The sequence below is a fragment of the Pseudorca crassidens genome, chromosome 3, assembly GCF_039906515.1.
Source record: "Pseudorca crassidens isolate mPseCra1 chromosome 3, mPseCra1.hap1, whole genome shotgun sequence".
Lineage (NCBI taxonomy): Eukaryota > Metazoa > Chordata > Mammalia > Artiodactyla > Delphinidae > Pseudorca > Pseudorca crassidens.
Genome location: NC_090298.1, coordinates 144,171,952 through 144,189,614, shown reverse-complemented (window position 1 = coordinate 144,189,614; position 17,663 = coordinate 144,171,952). Strand labels below are relative to the sequence as shown.

The 17,663-nt window shown below is 48.5% G+C and overlaps 1 long non-coding RNA gene across 10 annotated transcripts in view; it reads left to right on the top strand.

Annotated features, from left to right (window-relative positions):
* Positions 1 to 71: 71 nt before the first annotated feature.
* LOC137222095 (uncharacterized) overlaps positions 72 to 17,663 on the top strand; it is a 192,913-nt gene continuing 175,321 nt past the window's right edge. For 8 of the 10 annotated variants that reach the window (XR_010942324.1, XR_010942316.1, XR_010942320.1 and 5 more), the window contains exons 1-2: positions 72 to 230; positions 630 to 778. This is a non-coding gene — a long non-coding RNA (uncharacterized lncRNA). Of the gene's footprint in view, positions 231 to 629; positions 779 to 10,047; positions 10,311 to 17,663 lie in introns of those variants that run through there. The other 2 variants (XR_010942315.1, XR_010942317.1) reach the window with 2 other exon arrangements.

Here is a 17,663-nt window from a genome sequence, read left to right as displayed (position 1 = left end):
TTATAGGCAGAGGTCTGGCCGACGAAAACTACATCTCCCGGCAGGCTCCGGACTCTCGTCTCCAGTTTGCGGGGCAGTATGGGACTTGTAGGCTTAGGCCCTCGTGATTGCTGCAGCCTGGGCTGGCCTTCCTCTCTCCGTTACTGCCCTCTCTCTTTAAATCAGCGCGTCCTCAAAGTGCCTGATTATAAGAATCGTCTTCTAGGCTGATTGAAAGTATAGATTCACAGGTTTGTCCCTTAGAGATTCTGATTCAATATTTCTGGGTCGGGGCCTAGGAATCTGTGCTTTTAACATGCATTCCCGCGCCTTTCTTGAACAATACGATACAGGAAATGTGGGAAGCAGTGGACTAGTCAAATTTCTTTTATTCAGAAATTGTGGGTGTATTTCCCCTTCTGATTTTAATAGAAATGCATACTTATTTTAGAAAATTGAAAAATAATGGAAAACTGCTGTAAAAAAATTTCCCTGATTCTCTATTTTATGTATTTCCTTCCAGATATTAAATATTGTCAGTAATAATAAACGAATATTGAGTAATTGGAATATTACAGGCATGATGCTAAGTACTTCACATACACTACTTCACAATCTAAAATGCAGATCTTGTCATCGCTATTTTACAGAGGCAGAAATGGAGGCACAGAAAGTTTGTTACCCTGATCACGTAGCTAGAGGTGGAAGAGGAGGGTTTGAACAAAGGTTTCCTGAATCCAAATCTTGGCAATGTTTAACCTAAGGTGTTCTACATTCTGAGAGCTAGCTGGCATCAAAGGTAAGGCTTTTTTCTTGATTTTTTTGTAGCCCCAGTTTACTGTTGGAACTGCCACCACTGTCCTCTCTTCCATTCAGCCTTTTGTCCATTATTGACTGAACTCCTGCCCACAGCCCCTGGCAATTCTGCCTGCTATTGTTATTTCCTCATCTTCCATAAGCAGTGGAGGGGTTGTAAATAATAAATTCTTCAATATCCTTGCCTTCTGGGAAGAGGCATAATAGACAGAGATCTGGGATGCTCTCCACCCCACCATTTCCTATTTAACAGAGTTTAACCCTTAAAATGAAAATCGGGATGTTAGTTTATACTCATCCTTTAACTCAAGCTAAATCTTCCTCAAAGGTTAAGTTAATGACCAACATTCTCTCTTAATACTTCACCATCCTGGAGATTACCTAATGACTATTCTTCCTCGTTGTCCCACACTCATCACCCACCTTTAGCCCCAGGAGAGGCCCTATTCAGACCACCTGGGCCTCATGTCCATTCTCCTCCAAGCTCCCTGACTTTGACCAGCCTCTTCATTTTGGCACAGCACCCCTTACTCTCTTTCTCCAGGGTAACTTTTCTGACCCTCTGACTTAATCTGGTCTTGTCTCACTGGTATAAACTCTCAGAACCTCTTTCTTGTACCAATTATTATAATCAAAAGTGAATAATTTATAGGCTAGTTGGCCACCTGTTTCCCCTGCTACAGTGTAAGCTTTAGAGCTGGAACCACAACTTGCCCTTCATCACTGTGTTCCCAGCCCATAGCTCAATGCCTAGCTCAAAGTAGATGTGTAAATTTTTGTCTGTTTCCTATAATCATGGGGTAGAGTCAGAGAGAGAGAGAGAGAGAGAGAGAGAGAGAGTGTGTGTGTGTGTGTGTGTGTGTGTGTGTGTGGAGCGGGGGAGGTGGGTGGAGGAGGGTGTCATTTGTAGCCGCTACTTTCAGAAAAGAAAGTAGGAGATGATGGATTAATCCATCATGACCAAATGGGTCAGTGATCCTGGAGATTGGCAGCAAATGGTTTAACCCTTTGTCAGTCTCATGGGGACCTTGTGTCCTAGTTGCTAGAACTCTCAACTGTGAAAAGAGGCTGCACCCTATACCTGTGACCTTGCCTCTGGAATTTTGATATAAATTGGGTGTGGTGGGGTCGGGGGAACGAGGAGTGAAGGAAATCAAGACTAGGGGAGGCTTGTTGTTCGTCCAAATTTGCAGTAGGAAGCTTCCACTACATCCAAAATGTATTCCTCCCCCAAGTCAGGGAGCATGTAATACACAATAATTGTCACCAGGGAGCGCCATTGCTGTATTAATAATACAGGACCTTTAGAAATTTCTATGCAGAACACTGTTTTAATTTTGGCCCAGGTGGTGATCTCATTTTCAGATATCCTTTAGGAAAAAATAATTGTTGCCTCTCATTGTTAAAATTTGTCTGTAACAAGTTTCCTGAGCCCAGTGAATTGTACATATTAGGTGTTGGAATATTTTATGTCAAAGACTGCAGGCCAAACCCAGATCTCAAAGGAGAAAGGGCAGAAACTAGAAATGAGATACACAGTTTGCCAAGGGAGATGTGAAAAAGCAGCCAAGTGCGTGGGCTTTTTGCATCAGGGGCACTGAATTGGAAGCCCAGCTCCATCACTTTGGGGTGGTGTGACTTTGGGAAAGTTGCATCACCTCTCCGAGCCTCAGTTCCATTTTAGCAATCCACTTAGCATAATAATTCCTGGTCCTCAGCAAATGTTGATAACATATTACAGCCACAAATTCACATTTGTGTTGGGAAGTTATTTGATTAACCACTGTCTCCTCTGCTAACTTCTAAATTCCATGAAGGAATGAATTGTCTGTTTCGTTTATCACTGTGTGCCCAGCACCTAGAACAGTGTCTGGTACATACGGGCTCTTTGTAAATATATGATAGATGGATGGAAGAAGAAAGTAATGAATGAGTAAATGGGGAATTTGCTCTTCTAAGTGTAGGATCAGGCCATTCAATATTTTTTTTTTTTTTTTTAAATGCGGTACGCGGGCCTCTCGCTGTCGTGGCCTCTCCCGTGGCGGAGCACAGGCTCCGGACGCCCAGGCTCAGTGGCCACGGCTCACGGGCCCAGCTGCTCCGCGGCATGTGGGATCCTCCCGGACCGGGGCACGAACCCGTGTCCCCTGCATCGGCAGGCGGACTCTCAACCACTGCGCTACCTGGGAAGCCCCATTCAAGATTTTTGATACCTCCCTCCACCAAATGGCAGAATATACTCAATATATTGACTATATATACAGAGGGGTTAGATGTTCTAGTGAGCTTTCCATATGTGTGACTGAACTGGACTAGGAACCTGGGGCTGGGAGCAGGCCCCAGGGTTAGAAGTCAGTCTGTGTGTTGCCTTGGTAACCTTCCAACCTTCTAATCCAAGATCCGGTTATATAAGCAAGAGCATTCCAGAGCCCAGGGCTGCATTTAGACACCACATCCACTTGGGGTAGACAGGTTGTGGGTCCTTATTCATATTCATGGTGTGGCCCTTTTTCTCCTTGCTTCCTTGTTTTCATCCAAAGAGCCTTACTAATTCTTAGGCTGGACAGGTATTCATTTCTTAATTGACAGCATCCAGCGTTTCTCGAGATTGCCTGTCTGTAGTGTATTGGCTACATCTGCATCAAAGGATCTTGGCTGCTTTTTGTTTGTTTCTTTGCGATGTTTTCCAGCATCTCTAATGACAGATTGGATCCAAATACACACTCAGAAAACAGGGCTTTGATAAGCAGGCGTCCTCAGCACCAATCGATACTACCACTGCCTCTCCCACCTAACATGCATCTTAGATAACATTTCAGGCTGCAGTGTTTTTAACACGTTGTCATTTTGAATTATCATTACTAAAGAACGCTGAGTGGAAGAGGCAACCTGATATAATGGAGAGAAAAGAATGGGAAGTTTGGAATCTGGCTTGGGTTTGGATCCAGCACCTCTGCTATCGTCTATGTGACCTAGGACAATCTTCTGAGCCTCCGTTTGTCGTGAAATGTAGAGATAATAGATATGCAGAAGGTGGCACATGGTAGGCACTAATATGGTCTTGAAACAACATCCTAATGTACTCATTTGTAGTCTGTTGTGGGCAGAAATCTTGAATAATATATATTCAGAATTAATGCATATTTAATTACTTTGCTAGTTTTAATCTTGTGATGACATGGAGAACCACTCAGCCAGTCCCTAACTTGGTGGGCTCAGGGAAGCCAAGTTCACAGTCGAGCCCTCCATGCTACTGCTGCTGTGGTCTGGATCCGTCCTCTGCCTTTGTCTTCACACCTACAATGCCGTCTCTCATTCTCCAGTGACACACATATCGAATCATTTACTTCTAGTTGCCTATCCGGTATCCATTCCCCTTCTTTATCAACAGAACCCAATTTTGTCTGGGGCTTCGGTGTGCCCTGTTGAAGTGTGTACTTCCCTAGATTCCTTTGTTGCTAGGAGTGACCATAGGTGCCATTTCTGGCCAAGGAGATAGAAGCTGAGGGTATCTGGGAAAGCTTGGCCTTGCTGATAGAAGCATTGCCCCTTCCTGCTGTGGCGTCGAGATGCAGCAGTCCTAAACCAACACCCTAAGGGTTAGTTAGGGGCCAGTTACAAACTGGTTCTGGCCAGTGAGCTGTGAACAGAAGTGAGAGTTGTGTCACTTCTGGGCCAGGACATTTAAGTACCAACATGAAGCTGATTCACTTTGCTGTACAGCAGAAACTAGCACAACATTGTAAAGCAACTATACTCCAATAAAAAATTTTTTAAAAAGTACCAACAAGAGACCCTCCAAGAATTCTCCTTTCATCTGCCATGATAACCAGCGCAATTTGAGATAGTGGCTGATCTATCATGCTGAGCCCCAGAGTGAGGGGACATGGAGTAGGGGCCCTGGTTGGCCCCTAAGGAACCAGCAGGAGTGAGAAATAAACCTTGGTTGTTTTACGCCACTGAGGTTGTAGAGTTGTTTGTTACTGCAGCATAATCTAGCCCATCCTGACTGATATAACCCTGACCCCATTCCTTCACTAAACCCATCATTTATGGAATGACTGAATGTAAAAACTAACTGACAAATGATTAACTAAAAGCATGACTGAATTAACTTCCTTCTCCTGGGCCCCATCCCTTCAGATCATGTCTAGGAATTACTATAAATCCACCTAGTTTACTCTGTGTACCTTTGTAGACAGCTGAAGTCAGTCTTTCTTCAACTTTGGCGTTCATCAGAATTCTCTGAGGGCCTCGTTAAAAATACGGATGCCCCGCCTTCCCCTCAGATCTGCAGAATCAATCCTTAGAGGTGGGTCTTGGCCATCTGCATTTATTATAAGTTTCCTAGGAGGTTCTGACAATGGGCCAAAGTTAGGAACGGTTGCCACTTCGGGTAGAAAATTCAGACCCCCATCAACAGGTCTGAAAGGGTGATTGTTTCTGGCATGTGGGTTTTCCAGCATCTCTCAGTCATCCCTGCCTCAGCTCCTACCCTCAGCCCTCCCCCTTGTTCCCAGGTGGCTACTTCTATCTAAGTGATCACCTTTGATTAAAGGTTCCCTTGAAAATATCAGCGACATCTCCCCTCTGGCTCTTGCATCTCTTGTCTGTAAAAAGAAGGGAGTTTATACCTAGAGGGAGGCCATCAATAGTGGTGCTTGAGAATGGAGGCAGGTACGAAGGGTGCAGAGGAGTGCCGGTAACTGATCGAGGCAGCTCTGGGGCCGTCCCACAGAAGGTGGCATTCAGACAGGGTCCTAATGAGGGTGGTGGGCATCGCCTTTCTTTGTAGAAGTGCCTTGGAACATGTTCCTGCATTTGGGCCCTCCCCACCTTATGAGTCTTGGCAGGCTGGGGAGACCCCCTTCTACCTGGGAGCCCGGAGACTTGCTTTCCCAGCTTCCCAAACATGTGGTCTTGACTTCAGCCATCAGAGGACGATCTGGCGCTTAACACAGCAGGTAGCATGTGAAGAAGGAAGCTTCATAATTGGGGGAGGTGGTGTCTGCCTCCAGAAGGGCCATGGCGGGGTCCCGCAGGGCGTCCGGCACCTGCACAGGCAACATCAGAGGCACCTGATGCTGTTCTGTGCCAGCACTGGGACAGTGGCATCTCCATGGTGTGATTTGGCGGTGGCTCCTGTCCATGTCGTCTCCAAGCCTGGATCTCTGGCCCTCCCAGGGATTCTGGAAGCCACCCCATATTCTTTACCGCATACCTTTACTGATTAAACCAGCCAGAATTCATTTCTGCTGCGACTAAAGGACCTATCCTGGATAAGTAGGTAGAGAGGAGAGAGGTTCAGGGTCCCAGGCAGAGGGTACAGCTTGAGCAAAGGCCCAGAGTCTTGAAGAGCGTGGATATATTCTGAAAAGCGTTGCCAGTCCCATGGGTTGCAGAGCATGTATTTGGGGTGGAGTGGGGACCAGAAAGAGATGAGGTTGATGAAATAAGCTGGGACCTCAAAGGCTACCATTTCAGAGGCTGAATGTGACCTTGGAGTGGAGACAGTGGGTTTTAAATAGGGCAGGGGCAGTATCAGATGCAAAATTGACAAAGATTTCTCTGGGACAGCACAGAGTATGACTGGACCCGGTGAAGCTGGGGGCAGGGAGACGGATGAGGAAGCTAGAAGGGGCATCTCATGTGGTAGGTGTTGGCTAGAGCGTCCCTGCCCCTTGAGATCTGGCTAAGACTGCTCACTCCTTCCTCATCACCTCCCCCCGCCCCACCCCATTGCCTTCCTAGGCCCTGCAGAAGGCCAGGCGGGACCCCTTCCACAATTCCTGCAACTTCTCCGTGGTCATCTCTGCTTCGGAGCTCCTGCCTCTGCTGTATTCATTTTAGTTTATGGATTTTCATGTGAACCTCAGCACCTTGATTCTTTGGCACAGGTTGAAGTTCTGAGAGTATCAGAGGAGACACTGACATTTCAGCAACATTAAAAACAAACAAACTGCAAATTGTACTTTCAACCGTCTTGTTCTTAGAGGACTCTACATGTCCCGAGGGATTCATGGTCAGCTATTTCTCCCCACGGGTGCACCAGCCTCAGTGCAACTCATTACCTCTTCTCTCCCCTCCCCGGTTCCGCCTAACTCTTCACTCCCACCCTCATGGTTTGCCTGTGAAATGCCAGATACTCCTGACGGGATGCACCACAAGTCAGCCCTCTCAAGCCCTCTCTTCCAAACTCAGCTCCAGGCCCACTTTCGCACCTCCAGGCCCATGGAGGAGGCCATCCAAACATGAGGTTATCCTCTTAAAAAGCTCCACACCCCTTTGAAGATAGCAGTGTTAACAATTATTTTTCTGCCTCTATGATAGCTTTTCACGGTTGAATTTTGCTGTTAGTAATTGTTTTATTTATTTATTTACTTACTTTATTTTTTTTGTCTGTGCCGCGCGGCTTGCGGGATCTTAGTTCCCTGACCAGGGATTGAACTCGCACCCTCGGCAGTGAAAACGCAAAGCCCTAACTATGGGACTGCCATGGAATTCTGAGCTGCTAATAATTGTAAACCACAAAATAGAAGAATTTTGTCTATCTCATGTAAAAGTCTGGAGGAAGGCTGACAGGGCAGCTCCATGACCGTCAGGCTCCCAGGCTCCTCCGCCGTCTTGAGAGCTCTGATCGAAGGTGGCTGCCCAAGTCTCCAGGCCCGAGGGAGCCGCGGGCAGGCTGGGAAGTGTTGCTGGACCTTTGTGTTACAACCTCTGTTTAAAATTTGGTGTTCATGTTATTAAGGAAGAAGGGGCAAATGCACATTGGGAGGAAACTCGTGTTCTGGGCTGTATCTATGAAGACCACTTACCTCAGAAGTTAACCTGAACTTTTCCCTGGACTGGGTATTGAAGGAAGCTTAAATGTTTAGTCTGTTGGTCATGGTGTACAATGGTACCAAGAGTTGTTCTCACTCCTTTAGAAGTGTCAACATTGCAACTTCAGGAATGGCTGGGGGCCAGTCAGACCCGGGGTGTTTGAGGCCCCTCATAGGTACAGGCAGACCCTCACTCATAGGGCTTTGCTTCCCTGTGTTTTCCTGGGACTCAGTCTGGCCAGTCACCTCTCTGTAGCTGAAATAGAGTATGGGCCCAAGAGGCCTGTGGATACACCAAATAGCTCAGCTCCTGCTGCCCGTAGAGACTTTATTTCTAGAGGGATACTAGGGCTACTGAGAAGTGCCCATCATTCTGGGGAGACAGTACAATGGCTAAGGAGCCTATGAGTGAGGACGAGGCTGCCTGCCTGCCTGAGCTCCAGGAGGCTGCCTTGGCTCCTGGCTCTGGGTACTCCTGGCCCCTCCAGTGCTTCATTGGTGGGCTGTGCTCTGAGCATCTGCTGCTGCCATGTGCAATTTGAGGGGACCACTTCCGTGATCACACTCCAAAGTTGGGGTTTCCTCTGTCCCTTAGAGGTGCTAGAGGAATGTACAGGTCCCAGTGGCTCAACCTGGAATGAAACTCGGGTCTCCTGACTCCATTACAGTGCCTTTTTCTTCTCCTCCCTCCCTAGGAAGGCTCTGGTTGGCGGGCTCCATGTAGCAGACTGTGGGCATCATTAATGCTGTTCACTGGATAGTCTCAGCTCTCTGCTTTCTAGACCCAAGGCAGGATTGTAACTGCCGGCCTCAAGGCAGGACCATGTGACTAGTTCCAACCAATGAGCCATGAGTAGAAGTGATGTCACTTCTGGCCTAGAGCCTTCAATGGCTGCTCCAGATCTCTCTTTCCATCTGCTGAGGTGACAGTGGCCAGTGATGGTGGGTGCTCCATCAGCCTGTGACCGGGAGCAGAGCCCGCAGCTGACCCCTGATGGATCTGTAGCGTGAACAAGAAATAAATCTTTGGCATTTTAAAAATTTAGGATTTTTTTTTTGTTATCACAGCATTACCCATCCTAACCTAACAGTGCACACCTACCATCTATTTGGTTGCCTGACATCTCAATGCCCTTCCTATTTTGGGGGTAACTTCTACCCTCTTGACACTTGTTGGGAGGCAGAGCCTTCCTATAGATGAAAATGCCAGGTACCACTTTCCCAGCTCACCTTGCAGCTCAGGTGCAGGCATGTGGCCAAGGCCAGAGAAGATAGTGCTACAGCAGCAGTACCATGGGCTCGGCATTTGTAGCAGCTGCAGTGGGTGACGTTGTTGAGCTGGTTCCATTGCAAGAGTTTGGGCTGTGATTCTGGCTGTGTGGCCTCCCTTTTCTCTTGCCTACTCCCTACGCCTAGTTCTCCAGCCTTCCTGTCTCATCTGTGAGCCGCTCAGTATCCTTTCGATAAATTCACATTCAACTTAAATCACCGAGTTCATTTATGTTGCTTCCCCGACTAAGAGACGTGGATGGATGCAACCAATTTAGAGGGCAGCGTGGGGCGGCACGGGAGCCAGGAGCTGGAAGGAAGGATCTGGCAAGATGAACTGACTTCTCTCCCCTGCACGAGCTGCTTCTCTGGGAGCAACCTTTGTCTGTCTTAGGCCAGAGCAAGCCAAAGGGTGCTGGGCAGGGGCTCTGGTCAGACCTGGTCAGCCTTTGGGCATGTGAACCTCACTTTTCTTATCTGTAAAATGGGGCTAATTATAGGACATCACTTATAGAGTGGTTGTAAGGAATGTATTTGAAAGAGAATGTATTTGAGAGAGTTCTGGGAACCATAAAACAAAACCCCAGTGCAAGTTCATCACTTTATTCTGTGTTAGCTTGCCCGACTATATCCAGCTGGGGAATCTTGGTTGGCGTGACAGGGTTAAATGAAAACTGTTCGTCCTGATGCCACCGTCCTATCACTTACCTCTTGGGAGGTCCCAGGCCAGTCCTTACAATTCAGATCCATCTGAGAGTCTACTCAAGAGACCAGAGACCTCAGACTGGAAGCAATGAAAAGATTCCTGATGGGCTTGGTAAAGGCAGAGAAGCACAGAGATGGGAAAGGATATTAGGAGTTGTTTTATTCAATCCCCTCCATTTTCATAGTTCAGAGAGGGAGAGCCACCAACCCACAGCCACACAGCCACTCTGTGGCTCAGCTTGGGGTTGGGATGCAGATCTTTTCACTCTGACAGTGTGCCTTAATCTGGAGCTATGTTTGTGCTGTAATCCAAGGATGCAAAGTAAATTTTGGGAATAGGATGACTCTCCCTCAAATGAATAACCCCCATTTCCTAGCAACCTATGGTCAACTGGTCCTTATCCCACCCTACAGAAGGATCCCTGGAGTACCCCTTCTCTTTTTTCTTTCTCAGCCCTCTAAAACACTGTATTGAGGAAGGGTGAAAAATTGCTGAATCGATCTTTTTCAATTAGCATGGCATCTGAATCAAAGAAATTTGGAAGAAGAGAACTTTCTCATCCGAGTGGCTGCCAACACCCCCGCCCCAGCTGAAGTGCTCCCTTGTTCTCGCCTGCTCTGCCCCAGATCCGTGGGCCACTCTCCGAATCGTTGGCAATTTTCTCTGCACTGTCCTGACAACCTCCGGCCATGAAAATTAAAAAACTAGTTACCGAATCTCGCTCCTAACGGCTTTGTCCTTGTCAGCGATTCGACAGAAAAATCTGGAAGAGGGAGCCTCCTTAGGCCTGCAGTGGGCTGAAATGCCACGAGAATGACAATGGGCTTTGCCGTGGGAGGAGGGGAGAATGTGCAGTGTGCCAGGAGTGAATGAATGAATGAAAGGGGGAGAGAGAGAGAGAGAGAAACAGTGCGAGCGCACAAACTTTGGGCTTCAAATTAAAAAATTCCAGTGTCTCAGCAGAGGTCCTGGTGTCTGTACTCCAGGACCTTCTGCCAAATGCTGAGCAGGGCGGTTTTCCCCACGCCATTGCCCTCTGGTCCTCCGCCAGGGTACAGAGCTCTGGGCTGGAGAGGGGGGCAGTCAGAATTTGGTGAGGAAATGGCTCCAAAGTGGGGAAAGCCCTGGGAGGCCGGCCCACCTAGTCAGCTTGCTATCTGCCCAAGCTTCCCCCACCACCTCAAGGGTCTCCCCTGATTTCAGACATTAGTACTCACTCCACATACTATCACCACCCCCCTCACCACCCTGCTGAAGGAATTTTAAGAAATCCTCAAAAACTGGAGGAATTTTAATTACCCTTGATTAAGAAAAAACTTCCTAGAAGACCACTGTGATGGGTGACTCACTGCGACATGGGTGTCCCTGAGCTGCAGGAGGGTGGGGCTCAGCCTCGTGGCTCTGTGTCCCCAGCCCTTGGCTTTGGGACCCACACAGAGCAAAGGCCTGGCAGGTGCTTGTTGGGTGAAGGAGTAGGAACGGCTTCATTCAGAGAGTTCTTGTTCCTGCCTCATCCCCCTGGGGCGTGGACTTGCAGACTGACGTGGGGATTTGCAGGGAAGCAGGAGAGAGAGGTATCAAAGCACTGGGTCCTCAGGGCCAGGCCGAGCGAGGTCTGTGACTTCATAGCCAAGAGACCTTGAACAAGTTGCTTAACATCCTCAAGCGTGTCTCCTTATCTCTGACATGGGAATCACCATGGTGACTACGCGGAGGGAGGCTGTGAATTAAACAAAGGCCTGCAGGTCTGCTTGCTGTATAGTCAGTGCTCAATAAGAAGAAAAACTTAACCAGGCCTAGACCCAGAGCCCCTCCCGAGATAGGGAGACTCTTCTCAAGGGCTTCTGCCTCATCATCCACGGATCTTGGGATTAGTCTCATTGCTGGACAGGCCTGGCATCGAAGGGACCCCGGGAAGCTGGGCTGGTTCTTGCTGTTGAACTGAGCACGTGCATTCACTCAGTCAGTCTCTCATTCGTTCATAAAAGTATCAGTATTTATTGAGCACCTTCTACATGCTGCCTTGTGCTGGGGTTTGGGCTAAAAGAGTAAGTGAAAGGTGGCCTGATCTCAGTTCTTGAAGCTAACAAGAAACAAACAAGCAAAGTCAAGATCAGAATCATTTGGGGTCCAGATCAGTAGGTGGTCAGGGAAAGCTTCTCTTGCGGGGCAGTATTTGAACCGAGATCTAAATAACAAGGAGCGGCCATGCTCCGGCGGGAGGGAAGAGGGACCTGGGAAGGAAGCAATAGTTCAGAGGCTTGGAGGTGGGGACAGGACTGGTTAGGGGGCACGTGTGGCCAAGGTTGATGGAGCGGCGGGGTGGGGGTAGCAGATGGTTTCTGGGAAGCCCTGGGAGAGCTCATTTCATAGGAAGGCTGCCCGGAGGACTGGGGCTGGGCCCAGAGTCCAGAACACGTACTGAGGGTGGAGTGCTTTCACCAATGTCTCCCTGGAGGCCTGCTCTGGCCCCTCTTTGCCCTACACCTGCTGTGACTCTGCATTAAAGGACAGATCGTTCAGAAGAGAGGTGTAGTTCCGCCATTATTATGTGTGGCCCACTTTCACACAGTGCATGTCTCCCTGACCGTGGGGGTCGCGCCTGGGTGGAGGGGGTGAATACGCTCTCCTGTCTGCCACCAGGCTCTCCTGCTGCTCTTAGCGTGTGGAGCACACACTGGTGCTGGCTGCCAGGGGTGCAGGTAGTCCTGCTGGAATCGGAGATACCCTTCCCCAGCTGGGTCCTGATTGGGGCAGTGGTCAAGCAAGCTCCACGGTGGGCCCATCCTCCAGGCCCCCAACCTGAGATCACTCCCATGACCAAGCCCTCCTTGGTCCCAGCTGTGCAAACAGAGGACCTGCAGCCACCCTGGATGTTGGATCTGGGGTCCCAACACACGTCGGCGTGACCAGCCAATTCACAAAGGGCTGCCTGCTTGGGGTCAGGCACCAAGAGACATTTAACCCAGCACCATTCATTCATTCATTCAGTAAATGTTTGTTAGGTACCTACCATGTGCAATGCATTATATTAGTGCCATGTTATATACTATACATGGGGAACTGTGTGGTGAACAAAATACAAATGATTCTGGTTTTCACAGACATCAGTATTTTTAAGGGGGTGAAGACACACAAAACAAGGAAACCTACAAATACATAATTCTGAACACAGTAAGTGAGAGAAAACACAAGACATACAGCATATGTTACAGTTTGGTCAAAACTGATCTAATGGTCCAGGTATGAAGGCTTAGGTAAGGTGCCAGCCACATATAAATACCCAGAATGCCCGTATCATCTGTGAAGTTCATTACTAATAATACTGCCAGCATGAATAAATATGAAAACCATGTTGTTGAGAAAGTCTGAAATGTGGCCAGTATTGAGATTAGCTGGCGAATCCTGATGTTAACGAAAGTGGTTAAATTTGACAGTCACTGACTGTGTTTGTAAACTCAGAGATGGGAACAGGTGAGAGGTTTGTGGAGCATCTCCTGTGTCAGGCTCTGTGGGGGGCACTGGGGGTCCCCAGGATGTTAAATGTTAACTAGAAGTAAAGTGCCCCTGCCTGCCCGCCCCTTGGAGCACCTCACAGGGCCTGCCCGCGCCGTGCCACGTGAGGCATGGCCAGGCTGCAAATTCCCGCTTGGCTGTTTTGTTTTGCTTCAAGATTTGACCTTGTTGCCAGATTTCTGTCGAGATTAACCCGACAGAGTTCCGAATGTACTTCATTCTACGGCGGGTTAGGTTTCCACAGTCGATGAAGTCAGTTATGCCTTACATCTCCGTGAAGCAGGCGCAGAAGGGGAGGTTTGCATGGCAGAAAAATCTCTTTTTAGATTGGGCAGAATAGAATTCATGCTTGAGAGGCGTGCTATTTCTGTCTCCAGTCTCATTTTGTACCCATTTCTGTTTGAAGCTGTGTCCTATTCCAGTGCAAAACCCTCTTCCTCCTCCTCCCCCCACTCATCTCCTTCCCCCTCCCCCCACTCATCTCCTCCTCCCCCACTCATCTCCTCCCCCTCCTCCTCCCCCTCATCTCCTCCCCCTCCTCCTCCTGCCACTCATCTCCTCCTCCTCCTCCCCCACTCATCTGCTCCTCCCCGCACTTATCTCCTCCTCCCCCCACTCATCTCCTTCTCCTCCTCCTCCCCCCACTTATCTCCTCCTCCCCCCACTCATCTCCTTCTCCTCCTCCTCCCTCCACTTATCTCCTCCTCCCCCACTCATCTCCTCCTCCCTCCTCCCCCCCCCACTCATCTCCTCCTCCTCCCCCCCACTCACTCCTCCTCCCCCCACTTATCTCCTCCTCCCCCCACTCATCTCCTCCCACTCCTCCTCCTCCTTTTCCTCCTCTTCTTCCTCCCTCCTCATCTTCTCTCCCCTCCTCCCCCTCATCTTTCTCCCCTTCCTCCACCTCTTCTCCCATACCCCCTTCTGCCTCTCTTCCCTCTCCTTCTTTTAAAATCAATCCACATTTATTTGGCTTTGATTTGGGGTATAGTAGCAATTAGGAGATTTAGTGTTAGAGGAAAATCAGATAACTGTGGAGCTGCTGACCTAATTTATAGGAGTTCCTCTGTTTTTCTCTGTAAAATGGGAATGGTTCAATACCACATGTATTTGCGCATATATTTGTTTATGCCAGTCTTCTGGGTTCTGTGAGGAATAAAAAAAGGAATTAATAGGACAATATCCTTCTGAGTAACTTCCTATCTCAATGGGAACCTCCTATCTGATGGGGACTTTCTGTCTCAGGACACTCGAGACAGATCACAGTATGTACATAATTGAAAGACAGAGCGAGAGGCACAGACATGAGATGCTAGCAGAGATTGGGGTCACTGTGGGCTGGAGGAAGGCTCTGTAGACAATGTGGTGCTTAAACTGAGTCCTGAAGTTGGAAGGGTCTGGAATTGGAGGGCTAGGCACTCCTGATTCTGGTGGAAGGAACAGGTATGGTCACAGAACCAACTTGTCTGTCCCTAGACTCCCTGTTCCTACACTGCGGGGACCTGCCTTCTTGTTTTCCTACCTGTCACCCCTGCACTGCAGTCCCCTACCCCCAGATCTTTTTGGTATCGGGCTTTCCTCTCCCCTTTCCTCTCACTGACAGTGACCAGCACTGTCAGCTGTGCCCATTGTCCGGGAGAGGTTTCCCTCGGCTCTCCCAGGAGAACCAGACGTCCTAGTACAGCGGGAGCAATGAACGTGGCAGGAAGGGCTTGGGCTCTGAGCTCACGCTGACTTGAGTCTGGATCCTGCTCTGACTGTGGACCTAGGCAAGCCAGTTGACAAGTTGAGCCCCCCAATCCTCCTGTTTACAGGAGGAAATAAGATAATGCATGGGTCTGGTGCAGGTGAAGGCTCTCCCAAAATACTAGTTCCAACTTTTCCCCAGTTCATTTCAGCTAAGCGTGATGGATGGCAAAGAGAACCAGCCAGGGCCCCAGAGCGAAAGCCCTCACACCATGGAGCTGATCACACTGGCCTTGGTTCCTGGTTCCTGGGTCAAGGAGAGGTATCTTTTGGATGAGTGACTTATCCACTGGGAGGTGCACTTTCCTCATCTGTCAAACAGAGGTATCCAGACTCCCCCCGGGGCCGTGCTCAGCGTGAAACTAGACAATGCAGGAGAAGAGTTGCACCCAGGGGCTGGAGTATAGAAAGTGCTAGCTGTGGTGACCGCGGCTGATCCAAGGCCACAGAAACGGTACCCTCCGTGGCATCGGGCAGAATTTTTGTACCAACCTTAGAAAGATGATGAAACGAGTGGGAAATGGCATCAGGTCTTTGCACGGAGCGGCTCACCGTCTCTAATAACAGTATCTGCAGGCCGGAAGCATGTTTGGAAATAGGACTCGGGAGCCCGGATGTAACTGATTTGCTTGTGTTGCCCTTTGGAGCTCATGCACACATCCTGCCCTCCTCAGAATTCACACAATCCCAAGAGCTCATCATATCTGGAGAACAGAGTAACCGAACCTGAGGCAGCTCGCATTCTAGGGCGCTTTGTTCACTGACCTTAAAAACAAACCCAGCACACTGACAACAGCCCGCCAGCCTGCTTCAGGCGGGGCAGGGCCCAGGGACTGGAGAGTTGTCCTCACCTGCTGATCAGAGTGACAGCAGCAGAGATCAAAGTTCAAGGCACTGATTATCTTTCTGGTTCGGGGTGCCCAGCGGGACTGAAGGGGCTCGGATCCCAGAGAGGGTGGTTGGGTCGAACTGAAAAAGGAAGGCGGCTCAGCTGATACAAAGCCAACCCCACTGAAGTTTTTTTTAATGAGGGCCCTGAGTGCCCTGGGCCTTCTCTGCGACTCGCCTGGAGGGCCTGGCTCAGTTATTTTCAGACTTCTCAGGTCCATGGAGGTTTGGCAGGCATGAGGAACAGAACAGAGGGACCCAACTGGAATAAGTCCCCAGGAATAGAACTACTTGCAGGAAAATCAAAGTAATAAATATCTGGACATATTTTCACGCTTCTAGACCGGCTTAAAATGCATCTTGTTACCGGAGCCTGCCCTTATTATGGGAAAGTGGGCCATGAAACTGATAAGAGCAAGAAGGTGCTCACCCCCACTCCCTTAATATTTGACAGCGATAATTATTATTATGATAACAACAGAAGCAGCTCACACTGATTGAGTCCTTCCTATGTGCCAGGCAGTTTTCTAGGCGCTTGACGTACATTAATGCATTTAATCCTCACCACAACTCTATGAGGTAGGGTGCTGATATCGATTTTACAGAGGGGGAAACAGGAGGCTCGAAGAGCAAGTGCAAGAACCAAGAGATAATATTCTTAGACCATGTGGTCCCAGCCATCAAAGAGCCTGCAGTCCAGTGATGGGTCATTAGGTTCGAGGAGTGGATAAATGAATCGATCAGTAGCTGTAGGCAGACCATGATGCATGACGTGAACGCAAATAAGAGGTGCAGACAATTAGAAAGGAGAGGTTGTCTGAGCCTGAAAAGACTGGTAGGATTCCAACAGTTGATCAAGATGGAAGGGGGCAGGGACTTCTGGTGGAGGTCACTGCTCAGGAAAAGCCCGAAGCAAGTCTGGATGAAAGGATCCTAGTGTGGCCGGACTTAGGATTCATGGAAGGCAGGGCTAGGAAAGGGACATGGAGCTGGATTGGGAGGCCTTGAATGCCGAGTGGAAGGGACTAGGTCTTTTTTGGTCAACTGTAGGGAGCAGCTGAAGTTTGGAGCACTGGAGGCCCAGGACACTGCTTAGGGAAGGAAATAGAAAGAACAAAAGTGACCTTTGGAGTCAGGCAGTCGGCTTTAATCTTGATCTTCCTCACATGTTTGCTCTGTTGTCCTTGAGGAAGTTACCCAACTTCTCCAAGCAAAGCGGATACTTAGCTGCATTTCAGAGGTTTTTGGAGACCATTAGATATGATAATGTATGTAAAGTGTAAGGTGTATAGTAGGTGTTCCATGGTGGTGGCCAATATTATTAATAATATGAACTCTCTTGTTTATTTTCTTTATTGTACCTGTTTCCAAAAGCAGGTCTGCAGACTGCTAGGGATTCCTCCAGACTCTTTTAGCAGGTTCTTGAGGTTAAAACTGTTTTCATAATAACTCTGGGACATTGTTTGCATTTTTCATCCTGTTGATATCTGGACTGGTGGTGAGTAAAACTGCTGGCATCTTAGTACACACCAAGGAAGCAGCACCAAAGTGTACAAGGAATCGTTGTGTCCTTCACTATCACACATGTACCAGTTTCACTTAAGAATGTTCTAAATGAAGCAGTAAAATGATTAACTTTAGAAATCTCCTCCCTTGAGTACCTGTCTTTTTAATGATCTGTGTTTAAAAAAAAAATAAAAAGGACAGCTACATAGAAAGCACTTCTGCCACATACCAAAGCACACTGGTTGTTGAAGGTAAGGTCAAGAAAAACACGTGTAATTGAATTGTCCACTGGATTGGTCACTTTTTTAATGGTACATCATTTTTACTTGAAAGAACAGCTGATACACCAGGGTTTTCAAATTTGGGCAGATATTTTCTCAAAAATGAACAAAGCGAGCCTGTCACTTTAACGA